The following is a 13,419-nucleotide window of genomic DNA, read 5'->3' as shown; positions in this document are numbered from 1 at the left end:
AAGGAGTAAATCAGTGAATATGAACTCTGTTTGTCTCTCAGGTAAATAAAATTAATAATTTAAAAATAAATTATACCAAAAAGTAAAATTTTTAAAAAATCAACCATAATCTCAATGCAGTAGAAACATTTATATAATCATCCCATATATACTATTTATGCCAATATTTAATTCTTACATTACAATATACATACTTTGCATATGATTATCATTTTTGTAATCCTAAATTTATTTGACACATTTAACTATGTGGATACAATTCTCTTTTTAATTTAATTTTTTCATAATTTACATATCAGCATCTTCATGAATATATATTTTTATATTGTAGATTAATTCCTTAGAAACAGAATAACTAAGTTTTTTTTTTTTTAAAGTTTATCTATTTTCACCTATTTGGAAGACATAGCAGCAGAGAGAGAGAGAATTAGAGAGATCTTCCATCTGCTGGTTCACTCCCAAATGCCTGTAATAGGTGAAGGTAGGCCAGGTCAAAGCCAGGATCCCATAACTGCATATGAATCTCCCACCTGGGTGGCAGAGGCCCAAGCACTTGGCTGTCAACTGCGAGCTTCCTAGACCCGTTATCAGGAAGGTGGATCAGACTCATAGGATGGTGGTGTTGCAAGCAGAAGCTGTGCCACAATTCAGCCCCTGTGTAATGTATTGAAAAGGTTAACAATGGCAGGAGGTGAGCTGGCATGTCAAATCAGAGTGCTACATCAACATAAAAATAGAATGGTCACTCTGATATGGAATGCAGGAATCTCAAATGGCCACTTAACCCCCAATACCATAATGCCTGCAAAGAACCTGGTCAATATTACTAATATGGCTTCAAATTCTAGTATAATAATGAATATTAGTGCAGGTAGAAAACAGTGTACTCCAAAATTAAGAGTCTTACCACTCTTAATTTTTTAATCTTAATTTTAATGCCCTATGGTTGTTTTATACACCTAAAATCTTACCATGTTTAATAACCTCTCTTATTTTCTCCTTTGAATTTATGGTTGCTTTTTGCCTAGGTATCAATATTTTCCTTAATGATTTGTTTACTTTTTATACTTAAATAGAAAAATTTTTTTATTTCCTAGATTATTGGTTATTCATTAAATCTTATTTTCTGCACAGATAAATGAAGAATTTAAAAATATTTATATGAAATGCATATAACTTTTATTTGAACATTCTTTCCTTATAATTTTAAAAAGTCATCAATCTAGAAAATATATATTGACTATTTTTTATTTGTAATAATTTAATAGAATTGAAATTCAAAGAATAGCTTTTACGGAAGAGATGATTATTTTTAAAAACCAAAGCAGCAACATAGGAAGCTATTTTTGAAAATATTTGACAAATTCTTTTGCTTGACTTCCTATTCTAGTCTCCTCATTTCTGTTGGGAAGGCAGTACGTCATTCAGGATGTTTAGCTATAACAGAAAACCTGACTCACAATATCAAAAGGAAACATGGATTTGTCCTTCTCACATAATGGGAACTCTATTATTATAATACAATTGGCTTGGAAAGCAAAAGCTTTCTCAAAAGTTCTTGAAAGGATTCTTCTTCTATACCATTGGCTAGAATACCTCATTTCCACTGTTCCCTGTGGAAAGCATGTTGGAAAAAATACATTTGTTTTTCAACCTCAGTTATAGAAAGTGTCATGGAGCTGGGCTGGCTGTAGCTCAGCGGTTCCTTCGACACAGAAAGTGTCATGGAGAAGGCTGAAGGCCAGACAATTGACAAGATCTATCATAGTATCCAAACATTCATATTCCCATGATTTATGTTACCACTCAAAATCATGTTTAATGTTATAAAAAAATTACTACATAAGTTGTATGGAAAAAGAGGAAATAGTTTTCACAATGACATAATCAAAGTGCAGTAATGGCTACAACATAAACTTTATCTTCTTGAATTATATAAATGTCCCTGAATGAGTACTATTTTTTTTTTTTGACAGGCAGTTAGACAGTGAGAGAGAGATAGAGTTATAGACAGTGAGAGAGAGACAGAGAGAAAGGTCTTCCTTCCATTGGTTCACTCCCTTAATGGCAGCTACGGCCGGCGCTGTGCCAATCCGAAGCCAGGAGCCGGGTGCTTCCTCCTGGTCTTCCATGCAGGTGCAGGGACCCAAACACTTGGGCCATCCTCTGCTGCCCTCCTGAGCCACAGCAAGAGAGATGGACTGGAAGAGGAGCAACTGGGACAGAATCTGGCGCCCCAACCAGGACTAGAATCTAGGGTGCCGGCGCCACAAGCGGAGGATTAGCCAAGTGAGCTACGGCGCCAGCCACTGAATGAGTAGTATTAAAAGTTAAAAAAAAAGAATGCAACATTTGGCCTTACAGGATGCTAGTTAGTATGTCTGTGTCCCACGTCAGTGTACCTGGGTTCCAGCTCCTGATTTCAACTTCCTACGAATGCAGCCCTAGGGAGGAAATGGTGATGGTGTAAAGAGATGAGTTTGCCACTCACATGGGAGATCTGGATGTTGTTTGGGCTTCAGGCCAGTCTGTGAAGACATAAGGCAAAAGAGAGGTTTCTACGGGAAGGAACAACCAGGGCACAGATCTTAACTCTGGAGCATGAGTGTAAATAAATGAGCAAGTTGTGCCAGCGCTGTGGTCTACTTGGCTTAGTCTCCACCTGCAGAACAAGCATCCCACACAGGCGCCAGTTAGTGTCCTGGCTGCTCCTCTTCCAATCCAGCTCTCTGCTATGGCCTGGGAAAGCAGTAGAAGATGGCCCAAGTGTTTGGGCCTCTGCACCCATGTGGGAGACCTGGAAGAAGCTCCTGGCTCCTGGCTTTGGATCTGTTCAGCTCCAGCTATTGCAGCCATTTGGGAAGTGAACCAGCAGATGGAAGACCTTTCTGTCTGTCTCTTGCTCTCTCTCTTTATAACTCTACCTTTCAAATAAATAAATAAAATATTTTTTAAAAATGAGTAAGCAATGAAGTCAGAGAGTGGTGAAATAAGGCAAGACCATGTAAGGCTTTGCAGACCATTGTAAAGACAGTGAATTTTAATGCATCAATTAGAAAGTCATCAGAGGGCTTTGAGCTGAGATGTGATCTGATATAACTTGGAATACTATCAACAGAGTTGACTTTGTGCAAGGCACGAAGTTTGTAGTACTAGATCAAACATTCCAGCCTGTGCTAGCATAGCCGCATTTGTGTCAATCTACAGAAAGATCATTTTTGTAATAATTCACATCAAGGAAGATCTTCCCAATTTCTCCCACAAGTGGGGGCACAGTTTTCTAATCGCCACACTTCATTACACTGCTATGTTTTATCGTTTCAAAGGGTCACATTAAATTGTTCTGTGCACAATAGATTCTGGTAATAGCTACAGCAATGAGTTGTTATTACTGATAGTGAATTCTGTGACAGAATATCACATGTGGAAAATACTAACAGTTTTATAATATACAATATCATTATTTGTAATTACATTTTATCATATTTTACATATTATATGAAAATATGAATTATGAGGCCTTCAAAATTCATGCAATATTTGTAGTATTTTAACTCCTATTCTCCACAAAACCTTTGAAGCTTTCTCAGTTTTATATTTAAAGGGAGTGGAAAATATAGGTACTAAACTATTGAGAAAATTGTAATAGCTGATAGCACAACTTCTCAAAAACATGTTGTTATAGTTTATTGAGAGAGTTATTTTAATTTCTTGAGAAATGGGAAATGTTCAATCTAAAAATTTTCCTGATAATTAATGATATACACATTTGGAATAACTATGATGTACTATCAACTCTTTAAAAAGTATATTCATTGGTAACACATAAGATTATGTGTGAGTTTAACAAGAATCGATAATACTCAATGTTTAATTGAAAGAAAATAATTCATTTGATACCAGAAAAATATTTGAAATTTTTGACTATATATATTGATAATATTCCTATAATACAACCAGAAATATTATTCTAGAATGTGATAAAGAATATCTCTTCATTTTTTTAAAGATTTATTTATTTATTGGAAAGTCTGAGTTACACAGAGAGAAAAGGAGAGAGAGAGAAAGAGGTCTTCCATCCACTGCCTCACTCCCCGATTGGCCACAAGGGCAATCCTCCAGGTCTCCCACATGGGTGCAGGGTCCCAAGGACTTGGGCCATCTTCTACTGCTTTCCTAGGCCATAGCAGAGAGCTAGATTGGAAGTGGAGCAGCCGGGACATGAACCGGTGCCCATATGGGATGCCAGCACTGCAGGTGGCAGCTTTACCCACTACGCCACAGTGTCGGCCCCTCTTCATTTCTTAAACTAATAATATTCATACATGTCCCCTAACCTCATTGCTACCTTTATTCTTTAAAGATCATCATTTTCATTCATATGGAACTAAGGACAGTGCCAATATAATTTCCATGTCATTAAAATAAAAAACAAAACATAGAAGTATGAGCTATCACCTGATTAACTAAAAAATAAATTACAAAAAATGAAATAATATAGACTCTCAAAATTAAGAATTCTAAATAAACACTGAAGATACCAAACTTTGATTATAGGTCTTAGAAGTGTATACATGGAAAACCTTAAGGGATTTACTGGAAATTTAAAAAGAAAATTTAGTGTGTTAATCAGTGTCCATATGTCATCAACCATCACTTAGAAAAATAAAAAGCATAGGACCAACATTGTGGCACAGTGGGTCAATCCACTGCCAGTGACAGCGGTATCCTAAGTAAGCACTGATTTGAGTCCTAGTTGCTCCACTTCAGATGCAGTACCTTGCTAACGCACCTGGGAAAACAGCAGAAATTGATCCCAGTGTTTGGCCCCTGAAACCTACTTCAGAGATCCAGATGAAGCTCCTGGCTTCTGGCTTCCAGCTATTGCCTCTGCTTGGGAAGAGAACCAGTAGCTGAAAAATCTCTGTCTGTCTGTCTCTCCCTTTCTCTCTGAACACTGCCTTTTAAATAAATAAATAAATAAATAAATAAATAAATATTTAAAAAGAAAATATATATCTTTCTACTGCAAATAGCAAAATTAGTGTAGTGTGATATGTTAAGAATAAACACCAAAGTATTACACAGATCCTATAATAGCACATTTTTAATCTGGTGCCAAAAAACATCCATGTGGAAAATGTAGAGCCACATTATACCAGTGGATAAAATGAATACATTTTATTAAGCTATCATTCTTCGAGATTCTACTCAAATCTCCTAATGGACCTTGGGTTACTTTCAAAAATGATGCATTTGTTCATTCGATTATCACATGAATATAATCAGAACACTTATACTAGGAGAGTTTAAATTGAAAATAAATGTATTACAGAAAACAATATTTAAAGAAGATAGTTTTGGCTGATCTAAGAGTAGATGATATTTGAAACAAATTCCATCTCAGCTCACACAAACTGAAAAATGTCATACGGCAGATGATGTTAAGGGAACATAAGAGATACTTGCTACTGCAACCAAACACTACAAAGATGAAAAGAAATATATGATTCCATGAACTATTTTCTATGGTCTACAATAAGATACTTTGTGTATGTATGTATATCTATGTTAACATTATGTTTACTGAAGGAATTAGTTCCAAAATGACAACTGTGTTTATCCCATGGTTTTGGAGTTACAAGAGATTATTTTCCTTTTATGCTAGTTTTTCATTTCTAATATTTTTATTTTTATATCCAATGGAGTTAAAATAGTATCCTAGTTATTAGACTAGTTAAATAGTGTTCTAGTTCCCTTATAACTCTTCAGAATTGTAAGACTATTTTTCAAATACTTACTGTTTTATTATCTAGGGTGTAAATTTTAAACAAAGAGATGAACAACTTACCAAATGAGCACTGACTAAATCCATTCCTAATAACTTAGGTTTCAAATGAATCAAAATTGTATCGTAAAATTTGATTTTCTAACTTTTCAAATTTATAACCTAAATTTAGATACCTATGCAAATAAGGAATTATGAGGAGCAAAATTTATCTTATAATATATGTAAGTGTAAAGATTATTTCATTTTGCAAACAATTATTTGGTGGTTCAAATAATGACCCTGGTTCAATGCAGGCAAACTTTCAGCAAATGAAGTTCTGTTTTCAAAGCTGAATAAAATAGAAAAGATTTAGTTCATTTTGAACTGTTTGATATTTACATTATTAAAGTGGAAACTATGTTTAAATGAGTACATAAATTTCCTAAAGCTCAATCTTTACATCTTAATTGTACAAGTAAGTGACTTTTGATAAATGTACATAAACTCAAGTAACTCATACCTTATTTAATATATGAACATTTTTATCAACCCAGGAAGTTCCATTATATTTCTTTCCAGTCAATCCCTACACCTGTATTTTCTCCCAGCAACTACTGTAGTAATTTTTCCACCATGAGATATTTTTAATTTTTCTAATCATTCATATAAATGGAATGCTACACTATGTATTCTTTGCTGTCTGATCTTTTTAATTTGGCATAATGTTTCAGATACCCATTCACCTTCTTATGTTGTCAGCAAGCTGTTTCTTTTTGTTGCTATTTTTCAGGAACTGTTGATTGTCTTGTTAATAAACATTTGTATTTAAAGTCTGAGACTATTCTGAATAAATGCACAAGAATAATATTTTTGTGGAAGCATTATCATTTGTCTTGGATAAATATCTAGGAGCAGAATTATTGGTTCACTGCGTAGATACATGATTAATTTCATTAAAAAAAAAAACACTGCCAAACAGATTTCCAAAGCTGTCTCCCCATTTTACCTCCATCATCACTGCATTTATCCTCTATCATCATTCTGCTTGCTTCACATCTTTGTCAACATTTGAAACTGTAAGCCTTTATTGTAGTTTATTTTGCCTTTATTGTAGTTTATTTTGCATTTTTCAGATGACTAGTGATATTGAATATATGCATATTGAGCATTTATTTAAATATATTGTAATGTACCATTATTGTACTATTTTCCCTATTCATAATTGGGTTCTTTGTCTTGATGTGTTGAATTTTAAGTATTTTTGTATCATATGTTGGACATATATCTGTGATACAGCTCTGTTCTTCCAAATCTGTGATTTTCTTTTTTAAATTTTTTTTACAAACTATTTTTGAGGAGCCAGAGTTTGAAATTTTAAAAAGTTTATTTTATTCATAGTTTATTTTGTGAGTGGTTTCTATGTAGTCTGATAAATATTTGCTTATCCAAAGATGCAAAAATATTCTCCCATATTTTTTTCTGAAATTTTAGTGTGTTATGTAAATTTAGGTTTATGGTTTGTCACTTGTAAAAGCTTCTAATTTCATTTCATTTCATCTGGGTATTAAAGTAAAGAAGAATTAATATGGCATGCATTTTAAGGAATCCCAGAAATGACAACTCAATATATTATGATCCCAGCTGGCTGCCTCTGGGCTTAATTACAATTAGGCATGTTTCAAGTACATTTTAAAAATTGACTACTTAATAAACTAAAAAGTTTTGATAGAGAAATAGTTTTTATATGTGTTTCTTTGATAATTTTTCTTTCTCACGTCAGTATTCTGCTTTGTGACTATTAATAATCTATTTATACTTTCACTACCATAAGTCATAGAACATACTTCATTATTATGGCTTAATCCTCTAAACTTTATTTATGCCTGTATTGATTATCATCTTATTTGCCCAATATTGTTCTCAGTGCTATCTATGAGTAGTATAAAATGTGAAATATATTATATTACAGTTTTTATTTATTATAGAAACGTGCTGGATTTTTGACATAACACAAGCCTAAGAAACATAATAAAGGAATTAGAATAAACTATAGCTTGATTCCCATTTGTGTATTGGTAGACTTTTTCTCCTTCAGAAAATGCTGGCCATGTCCCCATAAATGTTCTTGAGCAGACACTATAGTTTTTTTCTTACATGATTAATGTTTGTCTTCTTTAGTCTCTATTTTGCTTCCTGAATTGCCCAGACAACTTCCTAAGACTCATGATAAAAATCTCTCTTCATCTTACCTAGTATTCCTTTCAATGTTATGCAATGATCTGTCTCATTTCCTGTAGGTATATGTATTGAGATAAAGACTTTCCCACAAAAATTATGAGAAAATATTTAAGAGTCTTATTAGATCATAGAAACAAATGACCATAGGATATATTTTATGACAGTGCATGTTAGTGATTTAGCTCTATTGATGACATTGCCTGTTATGTCCTTGTCTACAGGCTGTCATAAAAGTTAGATTGAGAGTGATTCAACTAAATTAAATTTGCTGGCTCTGAAGATTTCCCCCTTCAAGCAGCCTCTGTATCTGATCTCTCTCTCTTATACAATAAAATGCCTGGGAAATGCAGAGCCTCTGTTGCTTGACCCAGTGGAGCAGATGGTTTGCAATGTGTTGGTCTGTGTGCAGAAATTGTTTGTGATTTTAAAAATTATTTACTAAATAAAGGAAAGCAATACTAGGATTTTCTTATTCATCTACAATTTTAATGAGATTCAGCAATCAGAAAAGTGAATGTTGTTTACTGTTAATTATACTATGACCTTAGTAAAAACCCTGTGTAGAAAACATAAGTGCCAGAACACATGAGGTTGACTGTAGAAATGGGTTTTTTATATGAACAAGCTAGAAAAAGACTTTATATTGTGGTTAATATCCCTGTTCCCCAACACTTCAATTTGCTACAGACTTACTGCAGTGCCATTGGGCATGCAAGTGATTTAGACTAAAAAGCCGATTAAAAATTTTGGTGCACCTTAGGCAGTTAATGACTCTTCTCTTTAGATATCGTTTCTCACTTTAGAACATTCAAATTAATGATTGGATAGATCTCAAGGACAGACGGGATTTCTAAATCTTTCTGCCAACATGAAAGGCTCTTTCAAATCTGAGTAAGGCAAGGATTCAAGAGTATACACAACTATTTGTTGTTCCTACTAGGCATGTTGCCAAAAAGAATTGAGTTGGCTTTTAGTAAAGAAATTGACTAAATTAAATCATTAAAACTGGGGTTAAAACAGAACAAACAATGACAATAGGCAAGCTTAAACTTTTATTCAGTGGATTATATTTATTCAATGTTTGATAGCAAATCTGTGAAAAGGTTCATTTCCATTAGATTGCTTTCAGTAAATCAGCACTGATATCCTAAAATTAAAATACATATGATGCTGTAATTGACAAGACTATAATTGCAATATTTCTTTCAAAAATCACTTACTTTACATAAACATTCATTTTCTTGGCTGTAAAAAGGCATAATCAAAGTGCCTGTTAGATTATCTCATGGAAAGTTACTGAATGTCCTCGTAAATACAAATGCTGTTAAAAAAAAAAGAACACCCACATAATCATCTATTATAGAGTTTTTTATTAACTGAATTCGTGTAGATCGGTTTATTATATGATATTTGATATTCTAAGAGAAGAAGCAGATACTCTGTAGATATTTATAATTTTTATGAATACACATTTTCTCAGGCAGTTTATATACAATTCTCTTGACATTATTTCTGATACTCCTCTCAATAGTCCTAGAATACTAATGAAAAAAGTTCTGAAATATCGATCAGTTTTTCAAATTTCAAGAGACTTAAGTATGAACATAAAATAGATTAGGCCACAGTTCATTAGTTACATTTATTTAAATTATTTAACTCTTACCATTTTGGGAGTGATAGATTAGAAGACTGTAGCCAATTATAGAATTAGATAATTTTCATTGACTGCTTATTTATAGAGTCATTCTATTAAATCTAAATTTCAAGTCCAAGAATATTAAAGGGTATAAGAAAAAGAATCACAAATATATCATGGGTGACTGGCACTGTGGCTCACTTGGCTAATCCTCTGCCTACGGTGCCAACACCCTGGGTTCTAGTCCCGGTTGGGATGCCAGGTACCAGTCTCGGTTGCTCCTCTTCCAGTTCAGCTCTCTGCTGTGGCCTGGGAAGGCAGTGGAGGATGGCCCAAGTGCTTGGGTCCCTGCACCCACATGGGAGACTGGGAGGAAGCACCTCACTCCTGGCTTCGGATTGGCGCAGCACCTGCTGTGGCAGCCATTAGGGGAGTGAACCAACAGAAGGAAGACCTTTCTATCTCTCACTGTCTATAACTCTCTCTCTGTCTCTCTCTCACTGTCTATATATATATATATATATATATATGGTCTACTTTAAAAACATTATCTACTTGCTACTAGTGTACCCAAAGACATACTGTGTCAGAAAAATGAAAGACAACTACGTTTTCATAGATGCTTCAGGTTTGATATTACCAAGATATCAAAATAATATTGAATCCACATAAAAATCGTTAAATATCAACATAAGCATACATGATTGCTTAAGGTGAAGTCCACTCACTTTTTCTTCAAAATAGCAAAGATATTTTATTGTATTTTTTATAAATTAAATATAAATTCAAATAAATTTTTAAAAATTCTTAATTTAGACTGATTTTATGAAAGTTCATACTACTAATTTAGCTTAAAGATTGCAAAGACAAAATAAATTAATCAGGATTAAGGAAACACAACTTTGTAAATAATTATTCTTATTAAATTATATTTAAAGACATTAATCTTGGAAAACAGTCACAAAATTTTATGCTCAGTAGCAAGTCTCGTGATAAAATAGTGTTATCCTTAGCCTATATTAAAATAAGTGTGTTATTTTAACAGTAGATGTCTTTTTATTATTTATTTATTTATTTGAAAGGCAGACTGACAGAAATCTTCCATCTACCTGTTCACTTCCCAAATAATTGCTACAGTTGGAGTTGGCCCAGGCTGAAGCCAAGAGCCCAGAATTCCATCCAGGTGTCCTATGTGGGTGGCAGGGACCCAAACACTTAGCCCATCATCTGCTGCCTTCCCAGGTACAACAGCAGGATGCTTCATCAGAAGCTGAAGAGCCAGAACTTGAATCCACCCTCAAATATGGGATTCAGGCATCCCAATTAGTAGTTTAATCGCTGTGCCTCAATGCTAGCCGCTCTTCTTCTTTCTCAAGTAAATAAATAACAATTCAATACGCAAAAAGAGAAATGTTACCTAAAACACCCACAGGCATAGCATATCTTTTAGAATCCTAATATTAATTAATGTGCAAAGGTATCAAATATGTTTCCATATGAATTTCCTTTATTTCATTGTATTATTTTAAAAAGCATTATTTAAATGTTCTAGTATACAACTGTTTAAAATATAAATTATAAAGCACTGTGTTAAAATCAGCTCCTTAAGCTTACCACTTAGCAAGAAAACTGGTAAAAATTTTGTCCCTTCTCCATATTGCTTCACCACACCAGTAATAACCCTTCCCATGTTTTGGTCAAAATCTTATTTTCAAAACTATAATTTAATCACACATGGATAGATCTCTAACCAGAATGTTTAATTTTGCTAATGTGTATTTGCTAACATATTTACAAAATATATCAACTGTTTCATTTCAGACAATTTCTGACTCAACAGTATGCATCTAAGGGTCATTGTGGCAAACTTCATTAATTTTAATTCATTTTTATTCAAGCTTATCTATGGTTATACTTCACTCATATACATAATGCACTTTATTTTCTAACACATAGTTATTTGTATCTTTTCAGTTTTGCTATCATAAATAATACTGCTATAAATATAATCGTATATATTCTGGTACAGAGTATAAGAAATCCAAATCTCAGGGGACAGCTGGTTCAGGATACACAGATGACACAATTATTCAAATTTATCCAAATTTTCAAAAAGTTTATTGTTTTTCCATGTGTAAAAGGCATTGGCAAGGAAAATAAGAGAAAGTGAGCCAGGAATACAAGGAGTGAAGGAAGTAGGAGGAGGTACAAATGCTGAGGCCAAATCTTCCGCAAGGTCAATGCTAGGCTCAAAGTTTCAGGCTCTGGGCTTCAGTCTGGTCCAGCCATAGGCACTGCAGTTTAGGGGGGAGTGAACCAGTGGTTAGGACTTCTTTTGGTCTTGCTTTATTTTTCTCTCTGCACCCTTCCTGGTATCTCTGCCTCTCAAATAAATAAATACAATTTTTAAAAGAAATAATTTATAATATAGCATTTGCCTTTACCCTATACTACATTATAGAAATACATCACAAGGGAATGGCACTGTGGTGTAATAGGTAAAGCCACTGCCTGCAGTGCCAGCATCCCATACTTTTCTCCTGTTCGAGTCCCAGATGCTCCACTTTCCATCCAGCTCTCTGCTTTGGCTTGGGAAAGCAGTAGAAGATAACCCAAGTCCTTGGTCCCCTGCACCCACGTGGGAGACCTGGAAGAAGCTTCTGACTCCTGGTTTCAGACTTATTACAAAATTTGCTTTTAGTAATAAATATTTAGTGACAAACATACTCTTTTCTCTCCTATTTCTCTTCATCAAGTTAAGTTTGAATAGGAAGCTTTGGACCAACATTTTCATAATGGCATTGAGCTCAGATAGCTCCTTCAGGGAAATATCCCCTTCTGATCCTCTTATTCCCAATTTTCGGCTATTTACTTCCCTTTTCTGAAACCTCATTTTTGGCAGGAATGAATCCTACTTTGTTCATTATTCGTCTCTGATATTTTCTTTAGATTTTAACACACATGTAACACAGTCTCTATAAGTTCTATTCTGTCAGTCCTCACATTGTGTAATTCATACCTCCAAGGAGAGGTCATGGACAAACACGTATATATATTCTTTTGGGGGCTGGCATTGAGGCATAATTGTTGAGCCTCTGCCTGTGGTGTCAGCATCTATATGGGTGCCAAATCCTGGCTGCTCCACTTCTGATTTGGCTCTCTGCTAAGGCCTGGGAAAACAGTGGAAGATGGCCCAAGTCCCTGGGCCCCAGCGCCCATGTGGGAGACCTAGAAGAAGCTCCTGGCTTCCAATCAGCCCAGCTCTGGCCATTATGGCCATTTGGGGAGTGAATTAGGAGATGGAAGAACTCTCTCTCTGTATCTCCCTCTGTCTGTAACTGCCTCTCAAATAAATAATCTTTAAAAAATATGTATTCTTGGCCGGCGTTGTGGCTCACTAGGCTAATCCTCCACCTGTGGCTCCGGCACCCCGGGTACTGGTCCCAGTTGGGGTGCCGGATTCTGTCCTGGTTGCTCCTCTTCCAGGCCAGCTCTCTGCTGTGGCCCGGGAAGGCAGTGGAGGATGGCCCAGGTGCTTGGGCCCTGCACCCGCATGGGAGACCAGGAGGAAGCACCTGGCTCCTGGCTTCAGATTGGCTAGCACCGGCTGTAGCAACCATTTGGGGGGTGAACCAACGGAAAGGAAGACCTTTCTCTCTGTCTCTCTCTCTCTCATTGTCTAAATCTGCCTGTCAAAAAAAATTATGTATTCTTTAGAAGTTCTCTTATCATGACTTTAGACGATGAGATAATAGTAAGCTATTGCATTAGATGG

At 34.8% G+C, this 13,419-nt stretch overlaps 1 protein-coding gene and 1 long non-coding RNA gene across 5 annotated transcripts in view; one reads left to right on the top strand and one right to left on the bottom strand.

Moving 5' to 3' along the window:
* Positions 1-13,419, top strand: part of CSMD3 (CUB and Sushi multiple domains 3) — a 1,281,859-nt gene that overhangs the window by 151,328 nt on the left and 1,117,112 nt on the right. The gene's annotated exons all lie outside the window — the stretch shown is intronic.
* The window catches only part of LOC149126309 (uncharacterized), a 138,879-nt gene that overhangs the window by 85,105 nt on the left and 40,355 nt on the right, over positions 1-13,419 (bottom strand). Inside the window, exon 2 of one of the 2 annotated variants that reach the window (XR_016235886.1) lies at positions 2,403-2,528. The exons of the other annotated variant lie outside the window; for it this stretch is intronic. This is a non-coding gene — a long non-coding RNA (uncharacterized LOC149126309). The remainder of the gene's footprint in view (positions 1-2,402; positions 2,529-13,419) is intronic. 2 annotated transcript variants of the gene reach the window in all.

This window comes from Oryctolagus cuniculus, chromosome 6, assembly GCF_051225735.1.
Source record: "Oryctolagus cuniculus isolate XC-2025 breed Fujian yellow rabbit chromosome 6, ASM5122573v1, whole genome shotgun sequence".
Classification (NCBI taxonomy): Eukaryota; Metazoa; Chordata; class Mammalia; order Lagomorpha; family Leporidae; genus Oryctolagus; species Oryctolagus cuniculus.
This window is presented reverse-complemented; position numbering and strand designations above follow the sequence as displayed.